At 49.0% G+C, this 24,754-nt stretch overlaps 1 long non-coding RNA gene across 34 annotated transcripts in view; it reads left to right on the top strand.

Moving 5' to 3' along the window:
* LOC106047103 (uncharacterized) overlaps positions 1–24,754 on the top strand; it is a 133,643-nt gene that overhangs the window by 92,034 nt on the left and 16,855 nt on the right. For 32 of the 34 annotated variants that reach the window (XR_010825994.1, XR_010825993.1, XR_010825988.1 and 29 more), the window contains one exon: positions 23,034–23,333. The exons of the other annotated variants lie outside the window; for them this stretch is intronic. This is a non-coding gene — a long non-coding RNA (uncharacterized lncRNA). The remainder of the gene's footprint in view (positions 1–23,033; positions 23,334–24,754) is intronic. 34 annotated transcript variants of the gene reach the window in all.

Genomic DNA, 24,754 nt, shown 5'->3' with positions numbered 1-24,754 from the left:
AGTGCTGGGAGCAGGATCTCAGCTGCTACAAATCTAAATTGCTGAGACCAGCAAGATCTTCCTCAAAACCATGCAAGTGAGAGAAATGCTGGCTGCAGCTTCTGGTGAAGTCACAGAAAGCAAAACTTACAAGGTGTGAAGTCCTGAATTATGCTTCGGGTTTCTGGAACCCCTCATTTTGGCTAATTTTGGGGTAGCTCATAACCCCCAGGTTCTCAAGCTGAGGGGTTCTTATGTGGCCCCGGGGCCCTGTCGCGATGGCCACAGGGAGGATATGAGCACGGCCGTGATGGACGCTTCCTGCCTGCGAGTATGGCTCCATCTGCAACTGTCAGAATTCAAGATTTAAGGTCAGGCAGGATGAATCGTTTTTGGAGCCTGGCAGGTTTCCAAGTCCCCCCCCCCATCCTGGATATTACCCCCTCATAAAGACCACTGTGGTATGTTGGGTCCTTCGGTTGGAACAGTATTTTCCTAGCAAATGACTCCGTGGTGCACCTGGGATGCAATGATTTATGAGACAGATTTGCATGAAGGATAAATGCTGCATGTATAAGGGGAAATCGTACATGCTGCGAGCTGGAAGGGGCTGCAGAGGAGAGGAGAGGGGAGGTGGTGAAATCCTGCTCGAGCCATCCGGCCATCGCTGATGGGCCGAGTGTTTAGTCAGGTGCAGCCCAGCTCTTGTGCATAACCCTTGTGTTATCTTACCTTAAATAAAACTTTACTAGGACGTGTCAGAAAGAAAGGCCTTGGCTCAGGCACCATGAAAGGGAAGTTTATTTAAGTAATTACCAATGAGGCAGTGGGTGCTTCCTGAGAATTAATGACTGGTCGGCTTGATGGCCTTTGCGTGGTCCTCAGGAAACGTCCCAGGCTGCGGGTCTGCTGGTGCGTATGAAAGCACACGTGCATGGAGGGGTGTGATGTGGGGGTGACACCTGTTTGGAGGGGTGCGATGTGGGGGTGACACCCATTTGGAGGGGTGCGATGTGGGGGTGACACCCATTTTGGTGACTCTGGGGAGGGCGGCTCAGCCGAACAGAGCAGAGATTCTTGCACAGCCTCAGGGGAATTCCTTTGCTCATTTAGTTGCAGTGAGTTTGAGCTTACTTCCCGAAAGGTCTTTGGAAAACTCTGCTTTAATATCCTCTGCCCTGGTCAGAGGGAGGTAGCCTGGGTTCTCCCCCAGCCCTGAACTCCAGGGGACCCGCACTGGCTTACTCAAGCAGAGGATTTGGCTTGGTTGTTTTGAGACTGATCTTGTTTGGTTTCCACAGCTCGTTGCTGCTCGTCTCATGTTCTCACCGAGATTGCTTGATTTTATTCCTTTTCCTTTCTCAGTCCTATATGAAAAACCACTGAGCTTCCTAGCACTGTAATTGCCATCATTAATAATAATGCCTTTAAATTATCCTATTCGGCTTTTGTAAAATGTTTTCCTGACTGTCGTCTTCTTTGCCAATTGCTTTCCTTCGGTGTCCTGAGAAAACTTGCATTTTCTAGAAGCTGTGCCAGGGAAGGACAGAGGAGCTGGCTCTGATATTTATACATTTTTCCTAAGCAGCCTTTACTAGTTGGTGGAGTTGAGATACAATTTTGATGGACTTTCTTGAACCCAGAATGTGGAGACAAAGGCCCCAAAACACTGATATCACACCAGGGGAGTAAATACCTAGCCTGAGAAGGAGGTTGGAGCCAGCTTCTGCTGAGGAGGGTGCAGGTTAGGCCCTGCGCATAAAGAAAGGGGCTGAGTTGGGGAGAAGGCAATGGAGGATTCCCCATATAAGTGCTCTTTGCTTTGCCTCAGTCGTGCAGAAGGATCTGGGAGCCCACACTGACAAGGCTGGGGTGTTGTGCAGGCGTGTGACAGGGAAGGGACCTGTTTTGGGCTTGGGACAGGTGACCCTGCAGGCCTGGGTGGAGAAGCGCTGGCAGATGCAGTGCGGGGGGAGCAGTGCGTGGGACCGGCGAGGGGAGCTGTAGGCTTCATCTTAGCAGAGGTAGAGTAGGAGAATTTGGAGAAATCCTTTCCTTTAGCCCCCAAAGCTGCACGAAGTCCCATTCATCTTGCCACACGCAGTGGCTGTTCCAGCTGCTTGTCTGACGGCTTTTCAACCCCAGCCATAAACCAGGCCTAGGAACCTCCCGCTCCTGCGTCCATCTAGCCTGTCCCAGTCACAGGTAAGTGGTGTTATTTTGGGCTTTTCAGCCCACCAGAAAGCCATCCCCTGTTCCCCCCCAGACCAGCAAAGCGTGGTGGACGATCAGGTGGTGGCGTTTTGTTTTTCATGTGGAGATGTGGCTCGTGAACAACTGATGAGTCGTGTCCAGGGAATCCGAATTAGGCCCGTTAGCTCCTCTGAGGTGATTTGGCGGTAGTCAGGAATAATCCAACCCCTTCCTTCTCTCACAGAACCAGAGGGTTTGTTTCAGCATTGTACTTTTGTTTAAGGTCCTTCTTGGCCATGTGTCCTCAGCAGTGTCACTCAAGGACACTAACCCTATTTAGAAGTCCACCCCAGAGTAGTTTGACAAAACCCGTGATTTCTGGAAAGCCAAGGGTGCCCGGCTTGGGCACCTGAGCTCCCCACGAGCCCCCAGGGGAGGTGGCACACAGCGAGGCAGGTGGGACACGTGTGGGCAGGCTCTGCTGGTGGAGCCCAAGCTTTTGTTTCACCGGGGGGTGACTGAAACCAAGGCATTTCTGTGGCACTTGGAGCTCTTGATCATTTTCTGATGAATTGTAGTGAAATCTTCCACCTAGCTCTAAGCTTTGTTTTCACCTGGACCTTTTCTTCTCTGCCTGTCGCTGCCCATGGCTTTGCCTAGCCAGCAGCCTGCAGGGTGCCGTGAGGTGGAGCAGAGGAATTGTTGGTGATCGGGGTGCCCTAAATGCCAACAGCAGATGCCATGAAGAGCTGTTCCTTTCCACTTGAAATGCCTGTTGCGTTTGCCAGGCAGCCAACACTGTAAATTCATTCTGACTATTTAAAAAGACCTTTTAAAGCTTTTGAATGGTTCCTGGCTCATTCTATAGCAATAAAACCATAGTGCCTGAGAGCCAGACATTCAGGACCTTACCAAGTAGCTAAACACAAGATGCTTGGAAGCATTATCGAATGCTTAGGAACAAGGTAATTATACCGGCCCTTACACCATTGTGTGCATGCTCATAATCACTGTCCTGGGATCCGTCTGGTGACATTTTGGGTTACTGTGAAGCAAAGAAATAGGGTAGGGATTTGCAAAATGGGAATCCCACCTGCTGTGGGGTGGTGGAACTATTGTGTGAAGAAAACGGGCAAAGGCAGCAGATAGGGTGGGGGGATTTCCTTCTGATCCTGCTGCACAGAGCTAGGAGAGCAAACTCTGCCTGTCCGGCCTGGATTTGTAAGGATAGATTTCGTCTCTCAGACCACTCTCCTGAAGGGGACAACACACAGCTACCTGTTTTCTGTTCTGCCGTGGTTAGGGTGGGACCAGGGCTTGCTTCCTTCTCTTCCTGCAGCAGTTATTCGGGTCTGCAGATGTCAAGCTCCCCTGCTAGCAGAATGCAGCTTTTCAGAAGGGTCAGTACTGTATGTGCACGCCACGTGTGCTATGCTGATAACATTTTCTCTAGGCACACTTGAAACCAACTAGGAGGCCCTGAAGAAAGTAGAGCCAGCATCTTTAGGCAGAGGCTGCAGGAGTCAGTATAGGCTTCCAGTCTGCAACATGGTTTTGCCTCTTGAGACCCATTGAGATGGGAGCGCTGGGGACAGGCTGGTGGCCAGAGAGGACATCCAAGTGCCTTGCTAGAAGGTGATTTTCCTCCAAGTGACTGAACACATGGTGTGCATGTATGCCACGGTAGCCAGTTTGCCAGATGGCTCTCTGGCACCTGATCAGGGCTTTTCCATGCAGCAGGGAAGAATTCAGTTGAGAAGGCTGATAAGTGGTCTGTGAAGATTTGTCTGGTACCATTTTGGTCTTCTGGGAATGACGAGCTCATTGCAGATCAACTGTGTGATGTTTTACTGGCATAAGTCAGCATAACTCTACCAAAGTTAATGGAGTTGTGCTGATTTACACCAGCTGAATTTTTACCATCAAAAATCATTCATTTTCTCTGTCTCTTCTCCATTTTCCCCTCTCCTTGGATTAGAAACGAAGTCTATAAAGCTAATGTGGTCCCTGCAGCAGCATAACTTCCACAGAGTGTTTGCTTGAAGAGGTTAAAAGCCCTGTAAACTGCTTTACATTCTCTAATAATAGAATGCAGATGCAAAGGGGAAGGATTTGATGGTCAATTAATGCAGAAACTATCCAGTGCTTTGCATAGATCCTACTCCCTGGCTTTGAAATACAATGCCCAATTAAAACCTTACCCAGAACTATACCGAGATTAAAAAAGTAATAATAATCTGCAGCACTCTAGGTAGCATGCTGCAGTTTTCAGGGTGCCTCTGAGCTGTTTCTCATAAACTCTTGGATAAGAATTGTCTGGGTGTTTCCAATTGCAATTGCTCCTGGAGAAAAGCCGTGAAGTAGCAGTCAGCTGGCGAAGCTGGAGAGAGAGTTATTTTGCAGAGGAAAAGAGGAGGGGGTAAGAAAGTGTTGACAATCCCTTGTGCATTCTTCTGAAAGGAAAAGAAAATGATAGTTACTGTAAATGTTCTGCCCTTTGGCTGGGTTATACTGAGGCCTTGCTGCTGTGCTGGGCAAGGCAGTGCCCACAGAGTGGTTCTGGGGATGGATGGGCTGACACAGCTTCAGCATATTCCATTAAGCTGTTTTGCAGTTGGGTTCGGTATCACTTGCTCCAGCTGCTGTGGGCGGATGGTATTGATGACCTGTCAGGACGTCTCTGCATGCAATGGTGGCTCCAGAGAAATGGTGCCGTTTATGAGCAGACCTTATTTTGGTCTGCAGTGGTGTGGATGGGATCTGGGTTTAACAGTCCAGAAGGTGGAATGAAAGCCCGTCTCTTTCAGTAGTCTGCACCACAAGTAGGAGCTGAAAGGGGAGAAGGCAGCGGGCAGCAAGGAGCCCTGGCAGTAATTAATCAAGGTAACAGCCAACTCCTTCTTGGCTCTAGAACCTACTCATTGGCAGAAGACAGCAATGTGGAAATATATCGCCTTCTTTTAAAGGCTGTTGTAATTTACTTGCCCTACAGAGCAACAGGAAGGTGGAGAAGCAGGGCTCTGTGCATCACTGAGCTACCTGAAGACACTTCGGTCAGGCCTGAGCCTATGAACATGGGCTGCATTTGCCAAAGCCACCTTCCCCCAGACTGCTAGGTTGTCTGGACCAAGGCTACTCCTTGGGCAGCTCTCGATAGCTAATGGGTCTCCTCTGCATGAATCAGACAGAAGGAATGGGGATCACATCGCTTACCTGAGTCACCGAACACTTTGGTAACTCATACAGCTGTTTGAGTACTGACCACACAGGTCAGACTATCACTTCCAGGAAAATTAATGCATTTAATAGTACAGACCCAAGGAAGGCCAGTTCTTTTCTCATCAGGGTCTCCTCTGATGTGCACAGAGCAAGCTGGCAATGGAGCAAAGCCAGGGACTCGGGCAGGGATACGTGATGGTGGCTTCCCCTGGGCCAAAGCAGGAGGCATGGCAAGTCCATCTGCGAGGCAGGAAAACCCTGAAGGCAGCCCAGAATGTCTTGTTATTCTCTCTTTCTGCCTTGTTCTCCTTTTCATGGTTTCTAAAAAAGACTGGAATATACAAAGATTTAAAAAATATACACCCAAAACAACTAATAGAAAGAATAAATCTACCTGAGATTACCAAGAGGCCATTGGGGATGGGCTGGTCTTCAAATCCAGCTTAGGCTGAAGGATTCGATGTGTTTCTGTCTGAGCTCATGCACCTTCTCCTGCCCCTGGATTTAGTCCCAGCTGTGTAAAATCTCAACACAGATTGCCAAGGTCAAGGGGAATTGCCCGAGTTTGGGAAACTAAAACTAAATGAGTGGAGCATGATATGAAAGCATAATGGGGTTGATTTTTTTATTGCAGGAAGGCCTCTCGACACCATTCTGACAGCATAAAGGGTCATTTACATCTATTTTAAGCAACGTGAAAGCTTGATCCTCATTTACACATGCTGAAAAGAAAATATAATATGTACCAAGACTAAGCCCCTTCCTACTGCCAAAGTGATGGAAAGAGACTTTAGTGTAAATAAGGTTCAGGCCTGTTTTCAGTTTCAGCGCCACGAACGTGCCGGCGCAGACGCAGGAAAGATGCCAAACGTATTTATTTTGGCCCGGCTGGGTGTTTCTTCAGTTTTCTGTCTGCAGAGGAAAGCGAACGCACACGTTTTGGCTCTGCCTTCCACGAGAGCCACTGGAAGTGTCACTTCCCCTCCTCCCAGGTGGGGACAGAGGACGCTGTCCCCAGGGCCGCGGCACACAGGGTGCTCTTGTTGGGCAGCACCCGGGGCACCGGTGCCTGTAGAATGGGCACCTTTGTGGCGAGGGTTGTGGGCTCTCTGCTTCCAGCTGCTCCCAAGGACCCTGCAGCAACTTTAAACCAAGCAGAAACCAAGGATGCACAAGCTGACAAACTTGGTTTGTGTCAAGGAAAGAAAAGCAGCTCGCTGCCGGCTGCCGGAAATGGGCTCCAGACCTTCTCGCGAGGTGGAGGAGACATGGAGTAACTGCTCAAAGATGTGAGTAGTTTCCTAAACAGGATGATGATGACAATTACGGGCTGATAGGGGCTCAGTATTTACATCTCCTTAACTAGTCAGACTTTCAACCCAATCAGAGCCCCGGAGAGCGTTGCTCTTCCCCGCAAACATTGAAGGAGACTGTGATTTATCATGGGGCACCGGGGCAAGTGGCTGATACTCCACAGAGGTTCAATAATACAGACCATCTGCACGCAGATTGCGGTGCCGCCTCTCTCCGTCCTTTTTTTCTCTTCACGTAGAACAGGGGCAGCCCAGATCTGAAGGGAGGTGCAATTTTAAGCGGGGCTGACGTGCCTCTGTGCCAGTGTGGGACGGATTAGAATTAGTTTCTGCTAATTTGCACCACATGGAGCTTTCAGTTTGAATTCTGTCTCCTGAATTAACAGGCGGACCACCCTCTCGGTATCCTGCCTGCTGTATTTCCCATTGTGAAGGAAGAATTTCTCATCCACTTTTCCTGTGGTTCAGTCAGTGTCGTACTCGCTGCTCGAAGGGAAGGGGCATCTGTGGCTGCGTGCCTTCAGCCTGAGCCCATCCAAACCTGGGGGCAGCCGGTTTGGAAAACAGTGAACCTGACATCTAGGAGAAGGAAGGATGAACAAACCAGTGATTATTACCTCCTGATTTTTTTTATGCCTGTCTGAATTACAAATCTGTTCCTATTTAGGAGGCAGTTCTTAGCTGTCTTGCTGCTCTTCTTAACAAAGAAGCCAAAATAAGCCTTGAAAAAAAAGATCCAGGGTCTCTGATTTCTTGCAAGTGCTCATGAAACCAACTGCTTTTGTAGAGTGGAATAAAAAAAAAAAAAAGCAGAAGGTCCTTTGGAAGTCCTTGTTCTACTAATGAAAACCACAGCTTCTCCTGATGGACCAGGCCAGGGTGCAGCACAGGCTTTTAGTTAATTTGGCTGCTGGTGCTGCATGTACACTGCAGGAACACCAGAGCACCATAGTGAGATGTGGGAAATCCCTGCTCAGCCCGTGAACTGATGGGGCCCATCTGCCCCCCATGTAAAGGGCCACACACTGCATTTTGTAGGGCTTCACTCAGGCCAAGGAAAATGCTCTGAGACAGTTCGTTCAGGCATCCGTTCAACCAGGCTTGCAGACAGCCGATTCTTCCTGAAGTTTGGCCTCTGTGTTCCCCTTCTGAGGCTCATCCAGCCAATTTATTCTTCCCTAAGTCACCTGATGAAATTTTCCATTGACCTTAACAAGGAAGGGCAAGCTGCTGGGCTGGGCTTGGCCGGATCTGGTTTGATTTTGCTGTTGCATATTGACATCCTGTGAGCCTTTGCATGGGTTGATTCAGTCTCTTTGTGGTTAGGTTCTGACCTGAAAAAAGCTATTGATGTAATAACAATCCCTCATATTTGATTTATGTCCAGAACAGCCTGGATAATTCTAGCTGGGGAAACATCTATGCCCTATCTATGTATTTTCTCAACCGACGTCTGGACGTTTTGGGTGGCTTCTGAATCAGAAAGATGCTGTTCACTTGCAGCCGTATCTTCCAGATAACTTGTACTGACGTCATGGAGCATTTCTAGGAGCTATTTAGATTTTCAGGAGCCCCGTACAAACCTCAGATAAAGCAGCTCTAGAACAAAGGCTTGCTGACCTTAATACAAGGCAGAACAAGGCTGAATGTCAAGCAGTGCCGGATACTTTGAGGGCAGGCAGTTGGGTGCACAGTGTTGGTGTGAACCTGAAGTATTGCCATTAAGGGCTGAATTTTGCTCTGAGCCTCTCTACTATGTGTAAATCTGGAGCACCTTCACTGGATGTGACTGAATAAACTCCAGTGAATAAAGCTAAAGTTACTTCTACAGGTTTTCACATTTGCTTGAGAAACAGTAACATTTCTTTCTATTTCAGCTTTCGGAAGGCTTAATATTTCATCTTTGCTTTTTAAGATTTTTGTTACATTTTGATCCCAACCTCGGTGTAAGAGCTAACTTTGCGCGCCTGTGTTCTGACTATAATGAATGGTGTTTTGTGTGTTAAGTGTAGTGATGTGTTTGCAGGCAGGGACTGGGAGGAGGAGGAGGAACAGAGTTTCTCTGTTTGGGCTGTTCCAAGCTGGTGTGTTGCAGAGTCCTTCCTGGTTATGGTCTACATGAAATCCTACCGATGCATCTGCGGGGGTTTTATAAAAACTATCCACAAATTTACTACATCTTTTCAGCCAAGAAAGACTATCTCTAACATTTTTAAGTCAAAAGGTTTCATTTTGTCATTTCCAAGCTGGCACACTTCTCTTGGTTATTTCAAAACAGGTGTCTTAGAAATTTACCTACATTAATTTCTCAAAAGCCTTTTTCATGGCCCTAAAATGAAACTAGACAAATCTGGTGAAATACTTTACTTGATATCTAAGCAACTATAAAACTTGTTTTTATTTCACGCGGGGTGAATTGATCCCTGTGTCTTTTTGCGAGGGCAACCTGAAATTATTCATCAGAGAAGCAAAGAAATCATTTATTCACCCAGTTCTGGGACTTACCTCTTTCCCAGGGCCCAGCAGTTAGCCAGTCTAGCCTTCAGCTCTTTTACCTCCGTTTGCCCTTCCTGCTAATTTTTATTACATAGCCTTAAAGTCAGTAAAACAGACTTTCTCAATGAGAGAGTATCTGAGCCTGGGTGTTTATTGCTCGTTCACGATGACTGGCAGCAGGCATTCCTGTACGATGGGTCCAGCACAGAGGTGTCTTGGCAGATGACCATTTCCCCTGTGGTTTTCCCTCTTGCCTGCCTGCTGGAAACACGATGAAAATACACCTCTCACACGTACTTTGTCCTATATGGTATGCAAGAGTTGGGATTGCTCCTTTGGAAGAGTAGAGCAGAGCGAGTCACCTGCAGAGCACCCATCCCTAGGACGGGGTGTGTGCTCGAGGGCTCTGAGCGTGGCGGTGTTGGACAAAGGCATGGGGGGAGCTGAGCCTGGCAGACTGGCACTGGGGCGAGCTCTCGCTGGAAATGCAGGCGGCTTGGCAAAACTGCTACACTTGGATGTCCTGTTCTTCCCAGACTTCTTTTAAGGAGCAGCTTGGGATGTGTTGTGTTCTCAGGGAGTGCTTGGCTGATAAAGTCCTTCCTTAGCTCTCGTCTATGACCTGGCCTCCTAACTCTGCGTCTTCTTGCTGAGAGTGGCTGGACAGTGGCGGCACATGGTAGCACGTTAGAGACCTGAGTCTTGTGGCTTTGTACTACCACGGGCTGTCTGCTTGAATTCACTCTGCCTCCCTTCTCTATCTCTAGCTGGGCAGCATAACATTTCTTTTGTTTATTTTTTAGAGCACAAACAACTCATGCAAGCTGGAAAGCCTTTACCAATAATTCCCAAATACGGAAATGTGTGCCTGCAATGTGGCACTTTGTAGAATAGCATCCACTCTGGATTTAAAGGTTTCAGATGGTGGAGAATCCATCACAGCCCAGGGTGAGTAATTCCAATGGCTCATTACTCTTTCAATTACAAACTGGCACCTTCCTTGCAGTTTGAATTTGTCTAATTTTGGCTTCCAGCCATTGGAGCTTGATATGCTGTTGCTGTTGTCTGTTAGATTAAAAAGAGTTCTGCTGTAGAGATCGCCTCTTTAGTAGGTGTTCTTTATTGTTAATAAGTTGCTTCTTCCTCTTCTATAAGCTAAATTATTAAGCACCTTAAGTAGCTCCGTGTGAGCAGCCCCCTTCTACCCCATAGCCCTCAAACTGTAATTGCAGTTCCCTTCTTAATTCCTACTCAAGTACCATTCAGTTCCCTGATAAGCACATTGTGCCATCTGAGACACTTGTGTGGAACTGGCAGACCTGCTACCACATCTGTGGTGGCACTGGGTGCAGGTGCCTGCATTTAGACACCTGGATCAAGCCCTTGAACTCCGGAAGCAGGGTGCGACATCCATCTCGCCTAACTTGAACCACCTATAGGTTTAGCAGTAGACCAGACTTACCACTTGGTCTCCTGAGGGCATTTTGCTTAGGCAAAGTGTTTATGTGGTTTTCTGGTGACTAAGTCAGCACTCATGGAGCTGCAATTGCCCAAAGGATGCCTCTGGAAGGAGTGTGCCTCTTCTGCCACCCATTGCATCAGCTGCGAAGCCGCTGGTATGGCTGTGAGGTCCTGCTGGAGGGCAGCTGGGAAAGCTGACATCTTCCAAAGAAGACCATCCAGTCTACCATCTGTTTGACTTTTGTGTGTTTGGGCAAAGGTGCCACACTCATCACGTGTACCCATGTCCTGCTGGCCAGTTAAATCTAGCAGGGGTAGGTTGTTGATGGTGATTGTTACAGCCTCAGAGACAGCGTGTGGTGTCATCTTCTGCTGTTTGGTCCTGGGCATCTGAGAAATTGCCCCCATCCTTGTGTTGTGCTGTAGACGTTGGCAGGGAACTCTCAAGGAGAGCCATCGCCCTTGGTCTCCTCTGCTCCCGAGTCTGCCCGAGGGGACACTGAAGAACAACGCCAGTACACTCATGGCTCTTCAGAGCTGTGACTGGGGTCGGCCTCTGTTTTACTGATGGTTTAGAGCTGTTTGACAGTATCCTGGCTTTTCTTAGTGTAATTTGGGTTTATATACAGTGACTGATCATGTGCCAGGAGTTTTATTATGGACAACAAATCTCGTTCAATCAACAGCAGAGACCAAACAACCATTGTTTAAGCTCACTACTTAGGACGACGCTGGAGGACTCCAGGCACACCAGATGGGACCTACCACCCTCACGCTGCTCTCTCCGAGTAATCAGCAAGTGGATGGGCTGCAGATTTCCTTGGGAACTGTGCTGGGTAGGAGCTTGTTTCAGGCCCAGCTAGAGAGCCCTGCTGTTTGCTACAGGATGCTTACTTGGGAGGTCTCTGGTGCAGTCTCTGGTGAGTTGGTCAAAGTGGGACTTCACATTGAGTCTTTGTTATCAGGCAGCCATTGGAGTGCAGCAGCTAAGCAGAGCAACTTGGTATTTCATGAGACCATATTTTTTGCTGTGCCGAAGGTGTTTGCAATTGATCCAGCTGTAGAGAGGTTGTTTGCTCTTTGGGGCCTGTGAATCAAAGGCTCTAGATCTCTCCCTTGTGCGCCGTTGATGAACTAGTCTGTCTTCTCTACCTTAGCCCAAGGCTCAGAAGGGCGTTTTGGAGATACTCGGCTTGCAAACTCCCATTTCATGGAGAGCTCTGCGGAGCACATTTAGTGAATGCATGACTGAGACACAGACAGCCCGATTGTACCAGGGTGAAACATGGGTTCATTGCTCAGGTAAGAAGGAAGTGCGGCAGAGCGCTGCGAGAGTCTGAGAGAACAAGCACGAGTGTGTATAACCCATGGTGTGAAACCAGTGCTATAAATAACGGGCTGATGGAAACCAGATCTGTTCGGCGTATGCTTCCCATTTCTCCTCCAAAGCAAGAAAGTTGTTTGCAGTGAAACGCTCATACATGGCCATGTTTTGGCCTCTGTTCCTTCCCTCAAGGCATGTGCTGGTCCTTCGGAGACCTTTAAAAGGAGGTTCTGGGCGTGACCTGGGAAAGGAATGTGCAGATCTCAGGAAAGATTTCCTATTGACCACTGCATGTGAGGGTAGGCTAGCATCATTCAGTTCATAACAGAAATTATCTTTCTCACTTGTTCCTTTGTTTACAAAAGAAGAATGTTGGGGGGCAAAGTAACTTGTCTGAGTGCAGAAGATGCTGTAAACAAGCTTTTCTGATAGCACCATCCAAGGCTCCCCTGTTAATATTTAGTGTGTTGGCCTCTTCAAGCTGCCAGTCAAGTGAAGTGGAGGAGGCAGGAACTGCCACATATAAATGTCCTCGGTGCTAAATCCTGTGAGCCACCGGAGTATATAGGTTTGTTTCTCTCTTACCTTGTATTCAAGTAAAACACCAAGGTCAGTGGGATTAAGCTTACGTCAGGCCGGCGTGAGCGGGAAGCAGCGGTACCTCTGGCTTCGGGGAACACGGAGAGCTGAAACTTGGCTACCAGTTTTCAGGGAGTTAAGGAGAAGGAAGCATATCCCCAAGGCAAACAGCACAGACCCATTTGGAATAAATCTACTTGCTGGCTGCACTCCTCAATCTGGCAGTCAGCTCATTTACGATTCAGGCCAAGTTTTGCACTATGGTCAGCTTTAACTAATAAAGATCTAGCATGGTACCTTGCTAATCTCATTAGATGGAGAGGTATGTTTTGGTAGTGGTTTCTGGGGGAGGACAAAGAGAGAAATACATTTAGCAATCCCAGCTCGAGCCATTTCTGTCAGATTTTTTTAAAGTATATATATATATGTATACATAGCATATGTGCTATATGTGTGTGTGTTCCTACTAACCGTTTCTACTTAAATATCCCACTGAAAATAGCGGTACCAGAGGCTCGAATTACCTGTCCTCAGGGAGAACTGCATTCCAGGCTACAGGGACCTAGAAGCTCCACCAGCCTTGTTGCATGTGGCTGAGGACTAATCCGCAGGGGTCTCGGTAAGGTCTCCTTGTACCTTACCTGGAGTTACATGTGCCGAACTCCTCTGCGTTGGCAGCACACAGGCAGCATCCCTTCTGAACATCAAAGTCCAGGAGAAGCTGTGATGTTAAAGCCTGCTGCTTTCAATGGCTTGCCCAGTGCCTCACTGTCAGGTTTATTTTCAGTGACGCCAATAGGATTTTTTTTTTCCCCTCTGAACTAGACTTTAAAAAAATCAGGAATGGGGCCAGCGTTAATAAATGGCAGTTCTTTCACTTGGAGTACGAGGCATCATCACCCCACCCTGCTGAGCCGGCTCCTTGCAGGAGGGGAAAAACGGCGAAACCTGGATCTTTCTGCTTTTCTTTTTTCATTCCCAGGCCACTGGGGCTCTGTGTGACTTGTGTTAGTTTTGAAGCGCTCTCTGGGTCGGTTGATGCTGTTCCTTGGGACGTCTCTGCAGGCTGTGCTCCTCACGCTTTCCTGATGCCCTCCATGGCAAAGTTTGTGAGGGACGGCTCAGCTCTGGGCTTGACACAGGTCCTCAGCTGTACGTGTCATTGCTGTCCTCCACATTTAGATGCTGTAACTAATGCGAAGAAGGAAGCGTATTGACACTGTGGGATACACTTGATTAATCAATTGGTCAAGGCGGTAGCGCGGGGACTTTGTTGTGCCTTACGAGGTTTGTTCCTTCCCCGTCCCTGTGTCACAACAAGGACGTGGTTGTGTTTTGCTGAATCCTTCCTTGCTTGGGGCCAGTCATTTATCAAAAGAGATTTCCATCTTGGACTAATAATTCATCTCTTATTGCGGCCCTCACTGCTCTGAGGGCCCATTTGTTTCTTCTTATCACAGTCTAATTATTTGGGGAAGGAAAATTTCTGCCTATCATGGGGACAGTGGCTGAGAGTTCAGGAGAACCTGGCCTCCAGGTAGGGACGAGCTGGTGAGCATAGGAGAGGGGGCTCCTGGGGTCAGGCCTCCCCCGAGGGACCTGCGGAAATGAGGAGGGTGCTGGAGTCTGGTGGGCTTGACATGAAACGCCAAGGCTCCCCCTTTGGTTTTAACTCTCCCTTTGTGCTTTTTTCACAAACCAACGCTCATACACACGTCGCACCCACGCAGCTCCCACCACCCACTCGCTCACTCTCTCACGCATGGACACGCTCACTCTCAAACATACAAATAAGAAATCCTATAAATCAAAGAGTTCCCCGTACCCCACACCCCAGAAAACTGGGAGCAAAAAGAGAGTAAGAATTTGTATTCATACGTACTTGGCCAGTGCTGGGGTTATAGCAGGGAGGATGGGTGGATGGATGAACAGATAGTAATCACAGCAGCATAATTAATAATAATGACAGCAAGGCATCCTGCTCCTATTAATAGTGCATGCACAGCTTTAATCAGCTCTGTCCCCCATCCGATGGGAGCCTCGAACTGAATCAATTGCTTGTTTCTGTCAGAAAGCTTGTTCTGACCAGATTGATGGAGGGATCCCCTTGGATCTTTATTTCAAAAAAAGGAGAAAATATTTCATTATTTATCTCTTTATCTGCTTAAAGGACCCGGGACGATTTCTTTGTTTTTGTTAATGCCCCCGGTGCAGCTCGGGGGCCACAGGGGACGTGTCAGGGACGGAGCCACTCATAGGGGCAGCACCGCTGCCTCTGCAGCCACGGTGCCACTGCTGGCTTCATACCAGGCTCCTGCACCTGAAGCATAAAATCAAACTCCATTTCATTCAGTCTTGCAGCCTTTCCCCTGCTCTGAAGGCAGCAGTAAATTCGGCTGGGCTGGTAATGACCACTTGTACCACTTTGGAAATTTTCTTTAAGGAGAAGATCTAAAATCTTGTCGGTTTGTTAAGCATATCATACATATAAATTGTCCCTCGATGTATTGCATGCGAAAGGCACAGCGAATGTAGCAATAACCTTTTCCAACATTTCATTTTGAAGCCCCATTTACCTGAAACCGAGCTGCTTCCAATAAATATTTCACAACATGTTTCTCCACAAGTGCGCTTACAACTTACGAAGCAAACACAAATGTTTTAATTCTGACAAAATGAGTATTTTTCATGCACCAGCCTCTGTTCAGCACGTAGTTCTGTGGCAGAATGGCTTTCTGATTATCATGTCCCAGGATATTACTTCAACTGAAGTGATATGAAATGTCATTAAAAAGTAATGTTCCTCTGCTTTGACAATCATATTAGTAAACATTGTAGGCTCTGCAGGTTATATGTCAGGCGGGCCGACACTAATGGGTTTATTAACATATACAGTAGCACTTTGTCAAACCTTCTTGTTAATCTAAATTTGCAGGTGACAAAAAGAAAGGGAGGGGGAGCCAGAAGATGGTATTTAAATGCTGCAAAGGTTAGGCCATGAGTGAAAGAAGCGGGGAAATCCCAGCAAGGTGCGCTGCTCCCCGGAGCTCGTCCCAGCCCCTGCTCCCCGTGGGGCGAGGCATCCCCCTTCTGATGGGCACAGACCCCGTCCTGAGCAGATTTGTTTTCGGGTTGGGGATGAATGGCCAAATCCCTGTCCGAGCCAGAGTGTTTATGGTGCAGGAGCAGCCTGGCATTTGCTGGGCACCGTGTGGAAGTCAGGGTACCCGGAGAGCAAATGCAAGAGAAAATATGGGGTCTCAAGGATGCTGGGGCCACAGGGACATCTGCTCCCAAGCGTGTGTTTCAGCTGCCTATAAACTAATCCCTGGGAGTGCCCCAGCAGTGGTGCTGTGCGTCCTGGGGCATAGCACCAAGTAACTGGAGTCTGTGGCTTTTTAGCGTTGATGAAGGGCTGACACCAGATTTCTGCTGGGGTGCAGATAGATGAACGTCTGATGCATGGACATCTGAAGCTGCAAAGGGGGTTGTGCGCTCTGGGTGTCCCAAAGGAGCTGCCCCAAGGGGATCTTCGGGGAAAGCCCGAAGTGAATTGCATCCCCATGCCTGCTGCCTCCTTTTTGCAGCTGGCTGGGCTTTGGGAGGGGCAAAACTTGGTGTAGTGAAGTGAGTCTCAGGGCTGCCCGGACACCCGGCTTGCTCCGACCATGGGGAGGTGGCCCTGGGTGTGCAGGTGTTTAAAGTCCTCTCCTGAGCTAGCTGGGAAGAAGGGAAGTGGGAAGTCTGCTGCTGAAGTTTGGGCACATGGAGCTGCCCCATGGGCACTGGAGCGTGGAGGGACCTGCTGGTACAGGTCTGTCTTGGCCATTGGGGTCCCTCATGCATTTTTCCCAGCAGAGTGGGACGAGGTAGGGCTTCATGTGGCACACTTGCCAGGTGTGACTGTAGGGATGCTCTAAAGCAGCAATTCTGCCCCTCGCCGAAAAAAAGAGAAAAGAAGAAGAAGAAGAAAAGAAGAAAAGAAGAAAAGAAGAAGAAGAAGAAGAAGAAGAAAAAAAAAAAAAGAAGAAGAAGAAAAAGAAAAAGAAAAAAAGAAGAAGAAGGAAAAGAAAAAGAAAAAGAAAAAGAAAAAGAAAAAGAAAAAGAAAAAGAAGAAGGAAAAGAAAAAGAAAAAGAAAAAGAAAAAGAAAAAGAAAAAGAAAAAGAAAAAGAAAAAGAAAAAGAAAAAGGAAAAAGAAAAAGAAAAAGAAAAAGAAAAAGAAAAAGAAAAAGAAAAAGAAAAAGAAAAAGAAAAAGAAAAAGAAAAAAGAAAAAAGAAAAAGCTAAGGCTTCTTGTAGGGACCACGGGGGTCCCAGTGCTGTGTTCCTCTTTTGGTTCTGCATTAGGAGGAGGGAACGGCTGAGGTGTTCCCAGCTCTGCATGATCCCCACAGGGTAAGCAAAGTCAATGACTTGCCGTGGTTTTTATTTTGGGAGCTGGGAAGTGTAAGTACAGTGGGACCTATTCTTGTCCGAATGACTAAGCCTCCGCCAGCCCAGAGCTCTTCATCTTGGCAAACAGATGGTGCGTGGAGTAAAAGAGATGCTATTCAGTGCTATGAAAGGCCTTTTCTTTCTGGAGCAGCGCCTTAAAGGTACAATGGTTTGTTTTACGGGTTTGGCTGCCTTTCGGGGAGTGACACGAGTGTGGATTGCAGGGCAGGGCAGGGCTGCAGAGCCAGCCTGGGGCATTCTCAGAGGGCTCTGCCCCAGGGGACAGAAGGGCCCACGTCCTCTGCTGGTGCAAAGCCGCTTCACCCGGCTGCAGGCGGCTGTTCCTTTCCTATCTCTTGAGCTCTGCCTGGTGGCAGCATTTTTGGATCTGCCACCACTGCCTGCGTCCCTTGAGCTGCTTCAGTGGCAGGTGAAGCAGCGGCTCTGGACCTGCTGGTTCCTCTGCTGCGGGGAGTTGCAGAGGAGTGGAGCAGGGAGCATCACCCCAGAGAGCATCTCCCTGCTGCTCCCCTCCCTCCAGCCCACAACCTCCCCGTGCACTCTTCTTTCCCTCGCAGTTTCTTTTGTGACTCCAAAAATAGGTTGGTTGTGCTGCTGCGACACATTACCTGCCACTTCTGCAGCTCCGGCAGATAATTATGGCACAGAAAGAAAAAAATGTTTGCTAAAAGCAGGAACTTGAGGGGTTTTGTAAAGGATGCTTGGTGCAGGCAGATGCTGGAGCTGATAAAGTCTGTGCTTAAGTGGTAGCTCAGTCTGGGCTCCGTGAAGGTCTGTAACACTCCGAGTCCTGCCTGGCTGGGAATTTGGGGCTGGCATTCAGGATTACTGTGCTAAAGCTCCGTGGAGAGCTGTGGGGATGCAAAGGGTAGCGAGGACTCGGGGGCTGGGTGGGAGCAGCTCCCGAGCATCCCTGGTCACGTTGAAGTCGGAGCTGATCAGGCACGGCTGTTGTTGCGTGCCAGCCAGGGAGCGTGGCTGCAGGCAAGCAGCACGATTTCACGCCGATCGGATCCATGCTTTGCACCAGCACTGCCAACTCCCAGAGGTTTTCTGTCGTGGGGATCGGTATTGTGAAGTGCTTGCTGCATTTGTCTTCATTTGAGCTCTTCCAGCTCAAAGGTCAGCAAGAGGCAGTAGCGGAGCACTCCGGGGATGGAGGTGGTGCTTGCAGTTTTCAGTCCCACGCTCTCGCACCTGCCTGTGCGTCCTGGCACCCAGCTGAGACGGGGCTGTGGGTGCTGACCTGTGCCCTCCGAGCCCCAAAACACTGCGACCCCAGCACTGCTCACTTGGTGCACCAGGAACTGCTGCCTGTAGATACTGAAGTCATATCTGGTGCTTATGAGCTCTGGATTTCTTGGTTTAGCACAAGGGCAGTGCCTGAAGAGCTGCTGAATGGGTGGTGTGTCTGGGGGAGGAGAGGGAATTCTTCCTCCCTGCCCCCCCCCCCCTTTTTTTTCCCCCTTCCTTCTTCCAGTAATGTCAGTAGGGAAGGAAAAAAGGTTTTAAAAAGGGCAGAAGGGCCTGGGTGCAACAGGTTGCAACACAAATACCAGAAGAATGAGAAATAGTTCTTTGGGGAAGAGAGTTATTTGTTTAACATCCAACTTCTTTTATTTTTTTGAATTTTTAAAGAAAATGGAAAAAATAATTTTCTCAGAACGTCCCTTTTTTTTTTCATTTAAAAACTTTAGACAAACTTTTCATGTTGCCTCTGCTCAGGATAGAGTTTGCCATTTAATAACCCTGTTATGTTACAAATCCTGAGACTTCACGACTCCTGCACTCGTCCATCTGCCAGGCAGAGAGCATTTCTTGACCTTTTAAAGAAAGCTGGAGATAATGAACCCGTTGGGCTGCAGGATGCCCGAACTGCTTGGAATAAAAACAGTGTCGCTGCGAATTTTGGAGAGGAGAAATCTTGCAGCTCCGAGCCAGCAGTGCAGGCTGAGAGCTTGCAGTGATTTCTGACTGAAGTAGCAATCACAAGCTCCCTTTAAAACAATTAATAAATTAGAAGACATGGGCAGAGTGAGATCTGGGCTTCACAAGGGCTTTAGAAAACATCTCAAAAGGTCCAGAGAGGGAAGATCGGACTGGCTGCTGTTGCGTTTGAGCTTGTAACTAACGATCTTCTCCTTCAGAGATCTCATCAGCTGATAAATGCAGATACTGAAGAAGCTGATGCTTGTTGCGGAGGGCTGGATGTCCAAGCTGCTTTCTCTGTTACTGTTGGAGTTGGAAATATGCAGCACGTACCCCGCATTTTGCACAGCAGATGTTGGAGGCACAAAGGTAGAAGACCCTGCTCTCATCAGTATTTTCTGTGGCGAATTTTAGTTCTTTGAAAATGGAAACCCAAATTAGTGCAGCTTCACCAGTGTTGTCCCAGACCAGGTGTCTTGCCGTAGGTTAGAAACGACACCCTGTTCGTGACGGGACCCTTGTGCATCCCAAAATGGGGCTGTGGGCCACCGCAGCAGCAGCTCAGCCAGGCATTGCCTGGCCCATCAGGGGTCATCACCCTGCAGGCTCGGTGCCGAGCTGGGCTCTGGGGAGAGGAACCTGGGGCTGTGATCCCTCCTGGGGCCAGCAGGTGCTCCTGGATGGTCCCTCCTGTGTCTGCCTCACCGGGGGAGAGCACCACGGCTGGGGTTTTGCTGCCTCCTGCACCTGGTCACACGCCCACCCAGCACAGGACGGGCTGGCATGGGTGCTGCTTCTGCGATCTCCTTTCCATTGCGTCCAACTGGCTCTGTGGTTCCAGCAGAAGGCACACAGAAAACTTTTCGGGTGAAGCAGAAGGGATGGCTAACGCGCTCCAGTCCTCGTCTCACTGGTGCCACGGAGCAATGCATGATTAATTTGCTTAAAACTTTTCTGAGGATACGTGTGTTCTTCCTGTGCTGTGAAACCAGAGCCAGAGCCTTGGTCTGTAATTCTTTTAAGGAAAGATGACATAGTTGGTCTTGATTAAAGCATTAGGTTAACGCTGATTAAACCATGGTTAAATTATTCATGTGTCTAGCTATTCATACGATACATAAGGAATTTATTTTAATGGGATGGGTTGCCATGTCTAGTATTGAAAATCGCTGCTGTGCTCGCTAGCAACTGGCATGGCAAAAAGAAGTAAATAGGGTGGCAGGGGAAGGATTTTCTGCATTAACACTGTAATATATGTGGAGCTGTCCTTAAAACTGAAATAGCCTTAGGTTCATGGTGAGTTTTAGCCACAGAGCTCATGTCATGTCCCGCTTCCCTGCCAAGGAAACGTGGGCAGGCGTGCTCCTGTCTAACGGGGGATCCCGAAGCGCTGTGGAGTGCGGCCACCACCGCAGCGGTGGCGAGCAGCCAGGCAGGACGAGTGCTCCGTGCCATAATAAGCAGTCATCGGGCTGAGGGAAACATCCAAAGTCAACGCTCACGGGGGAAGTCCTGGGACTCTTTCAGTGTCTGGCAGAGCGGATGAAATCAGGCTGAGGGGATTCCTCCCAGAGGTCTCCCGCTGTCTGTATGGCGTTGGGTTTTTCCTTCAAAGTCCAAAAACTTGAGGCACACAAAATGTACCCCATGTGAACGGAGGCCTCTTTGTACTGGTCACTGGAGGGTCTTTTTGTTGCCCTTGTCTCCAGAAATAAATTGTGGACATGAGAAACAGCTGCATGTGGGTCTGCCCTGATGGTTTCAGAGCCAGGCTCGCGGGCGGCCGGGTGAGAGCCAGCACCGAGGATCCCGTGGGATGGAGCCACCCTTGTGTTCGCCTGCAGCTCCCTCGTTAGCCACCCAAAGGCTGAGGGCAGGAAGGGAAGGAGCCAAGACCTCCTGGTCCTCCCTGTCCTGCTCTGGCAGCCTCTGGGGAAGCTGCAGAACTGTAATCAGGCCCCAGATCCTGCAGTTTTGATGTGTTGCCGCAGAGCCCTGCTCCTCGCTCCCTTGGGCTCCCCGCTGCCGTTACCGTCCCGGGCTGCAGCCCCGAGAGGCTCGGGCTCGTCAGGGGACTCCTAAACACAACCAAGGCGGGGGAGGAAACCAAACCACAGCTTTCATAGAACATCCCAACAGCCTTGCAAACATGCAGCAATCCTCTGGGATTTGTTCAAACTCTGTAACTCTTCCAGGAGGAAAAACGGAGGCGGGATGTGCCCAGTGCAGCTCTGCCTCCGTGGCTACCCCATGACACTGGTTCCTGACACTCCTGCAGGTTGGATGTGGTTCTGCTGCCCTTGTGTCCAGATGGGGCATTCAGACCACTAGATCTGGTGGAAGGGTGTCATGAGATACACATGGGCCGTGGTTTAACTTCACCCAACCGTGGTAGGCTTTTAGCAGGAGGCGTTTCCCAAAATCTGCTCATTGGGCCTGGTGGGGGCCCAGGCCCCTTCCCCCTGCCTAGCCGTCACCCAGCAAGCTGCAGCTGCGATGGGCTCAGCATGCCTCTACGGGACAAGTTTTGTCCAATTTCTTTTTTTTTTCTGGGGGGGGGGGGGGCGGGAAAGCAGAATCAGGGCTCAAATGGCATTTCAATTCCCAGTAACGTTTCTCCCCGGCTGCTGGGGCTGCATTTCCTTGCTTGCATCCCAGCGGGATAAAACTCGTGACCCCAGAGCTCATACTCGAGTGCAGACAGACAGAGCTGTGGTCCCTGGGGATGGTACGGGACTGACGAAGCCCCATTGTGTCCCTTTGACCATTGCTGTGGGTGGAAGGACGTTAACTCAGCTCCGGCGTGGCCGCCTGCGATAGGAGCAGTGCCTGAGGAGGCATTTGGTCCTCATTAGCAGAAGCTCGGTAGCTGTTTTGTCATTTTTCTTGTTTGTCATAAAAAATAAATACAGTTTAATAGATGATCTTACAGAGCAGGTTTTGGCAACAAAATAGACCGTGTCCCATTATAAACTTGATGTGTATAATTTAAAGCAAGATGGAATATAAAACCATTTCCAGCTCAGATGAAGGAGAGGGAGACACAGATTTAGGTCCTGATTGTGCTGAAATGAAAAACAGCACATTCTCAGATAGTGTATTAAATCAGGCATTCTCTTTTATGAAGTCCAAACTATAAACAGCCTTTTTCAGAATAATTAATCACATTGTTTATTTTTTAGGAAGGGAATTTCTTTCATTTCTTTGTTTATTTTTTAGGGCTATCGTATGTAGAAGAGCAGCCCTAAACACTGTAGAAGATTATCTGGAGACAAGGGAGGAATTTAAGGGGACATTCCTGGCAAAACCCCGTCCGCTAGCAGAGATTTAAGAAATGACCCGAGGAGCCCTAAGGGAATGACATGTCTGGTGGGGAAAGCTCGGCTCCGGAGCGGAGCAGGGCGGTGGGAAGGTGGGCAGAGGGGGCAGCAATGCAGGCGGTGATGCAGTAAGCATCCTGTTGGCACCAGCCAGCATCAGGAGCAGGTTGGTGAGGGTCTGGGGGCTCATGGGATGTCCATTAGCAGGGCTGCCTCTTCTCAGACCCCCTCACCGGCAGTGTGCTTGCCTTCCATCCTCTTGTTTAAACCCGAAGGCTCGTTCTTACTGGGATCAGAAGCGGGGCAGAAGCCCCGATCCCCCAGCACAGTAAATCAGCACAGCTCTGCTCGAGCTGGAACAGGGCTGCCGATGTGTGCCAAGGAGAGACAGGGATCCAAAGTGCGTTTCCTAGATCCTCCGGTTGTGTAAAGCAATACAGCGCCTCTGGTTTCTGCCCGGTGGGGCTGGCTCGCCTCAGTCTGCTCTGTCTGCTCAATTCTGATTTCAGCAGAGCCAGTGTAAATCCAAAACAGCTCTAGGGAAGTCAGGCAAGTTACTCGAGACTCAAATAGGCCAGAGGAGATAGGAAACTATTCACAGCTTGTATGTAGCTGTCGACATACTATATAAAAAGCTGGCTGAGTGCAGCAACAATGTGTTATAGGCAGGGCGCTAATCTCTGTTGTTATTAAGTTTCCTGACATTTCCCATTATCAGAGCTTCGTTACGGTTGTTTATAGGACCACCAAACCTTAATCTTTCAGGTGGAAGCACATCACCCATTGCCATCCATGGGAAATGTCACCTCCAGCTGAAGGTTTGCTTCTTCTCGATTCTGTTACAAGCTGGGAAGCTGCACAAAGCCCAGCTGTACGAAAAATCGGAAAAATAGGATAAAGCTGCCAAATCTTGGAACCTGGGGGACATCAAGCCAGAGTTCCTCCTGCCTGAGCAACCTTTGCTTGTGCCATGCCCTGGGCGTGCGTACAGGTTGTAACCCCTGGTTGCATGCTGCTTCCCTGTGGGACCCCACCGCCCTCTTGGTCAGCAGGAGCCACATCGAGGTAAGGTTTTGGGGGGTTTAAAAGTCATGGTGTTGGAGGCAGGACCCCAGTCAGCATCTTAACTGTGATTTGTGGCTTCCTCCCCCTGCTCATCCCTGGCAGCAAAGAACCTACCAGGCCCTATAGGAAACCTACCCTGCTGCTGTAGGGTGGAGGCTATACGCCAACGTGCATGTGCCAAGAAGTAAAGCAACCTTTTTTCGAGCTGGAAAGTGGCGTATTTTACTGGAAAACCCAACCAGTTTGCTTTGGCTGTGCTGCCGTACATCCTCAGGGCAGCTGTGCTCCTGCTGCCATTCCCTGGTTGGGGTCCTTCATGCCAGAGGTGTTGTGGCAGTGTGTTGGAGCTGGAACGTATCGGCCTCATGCCAAAATAATTCACTTAGGGTTGTTTGGCTTTTTTTTTTTCCGATGAAAAATCAAAATTTCCTGTGCAAGATGAGACATGATTTCAGTGGGGTGGGGGAGGATGGAGTGGTGGTGCAGGGAGAGGAAATACTTTCTTTAAAAAAAAAAAAAAACCCTAAAAATTACTTTTCCTTTGCAAAATAAATTTTATGACACATTTTTCTACCAGCCCTAATTTTGAACAGTATTAGTAGCTTGGTGCCAGCCTGATGAGTGCTGGAGCAGCTTACATTCGTTTACGAAAGAGGGATAAATCCTGGCACCAAATTGCCCAAATCTGTAGCTTGTGATGTGCTTTTCTCACTGGGGCCCTGTGGATGGAGATACCCCAGTGTGGAGGCAGGAGAGAAGCCCATTGCAGTAGGGTCAGTGCACAAAGCTGGGCTTTTTCATAGATATATTAGAAATATAAATCCTATGATGAACTGTTCAAATATAGAAGAGCATTTTGGCTATCAGGTGAGTGATAAAATAACTGTGAATAGGCAGCTGGGCTCATGATGGGATGAGATAACAATCTCATTTGGAGAGAAATTGTTCCTAAAGGCCCTGGTTCGGGCTTCCCACGTTGTGTTGCAAAGCCCCACGGTGTCGTGTTGTATTTGCCCTGCACTGGCCACCTCCTGCCACCAAAGATGAACGAGGGGCTGCAGGACGGTGCCTTATGGGGAAGGGCACCTTCATTTCGGATACCTACAAGACTTGAAGTCAGGTCCCGGACCAACACCGTTGTTTCTCTTGCCCACGTTTGCCTTGTTGTGCTGCCAGCAAGGCAAGGAGCCACCGTGGTGTCCGGCGTGGGACCTCCTTGGACCCGTCTGTGTTTTATTAATAAGCCACAGAGAGCTTCAGGCTGTGTATGCCACTGCTGCTGATGGATGGGGTCGGGGTGCGTGTGAGCTCCAAGCCTCCGCAAGCTCTGCCGTTTGTCATCCCCGAACCCAAAGAGGAAAAACTGCAATTTTCAGGACATAAAGAGCAGGGGAAAAAAAATTTCACCACTCGCTGGTTTG

Source organism: Anser cygnoides, chromosome 19 (genome assembly GCF_040182565.1).
Source record: "Anser cygnoides isolate HZ-2024a breed goose chromosome 19, Taihu_goose_T2T_genome, whole genome shotgun sequence".
Classification (NCBI taxonomy): Eukaryota; Metazoa; Chordata; class Aves; order Anseriformes; family Anatidae; genus Anser; species Anser cygnoides.
Note: the sequence above shows the minus strand (reverse complement) of the source record. Positions and strands in the feature narration are given on the sequence as shown.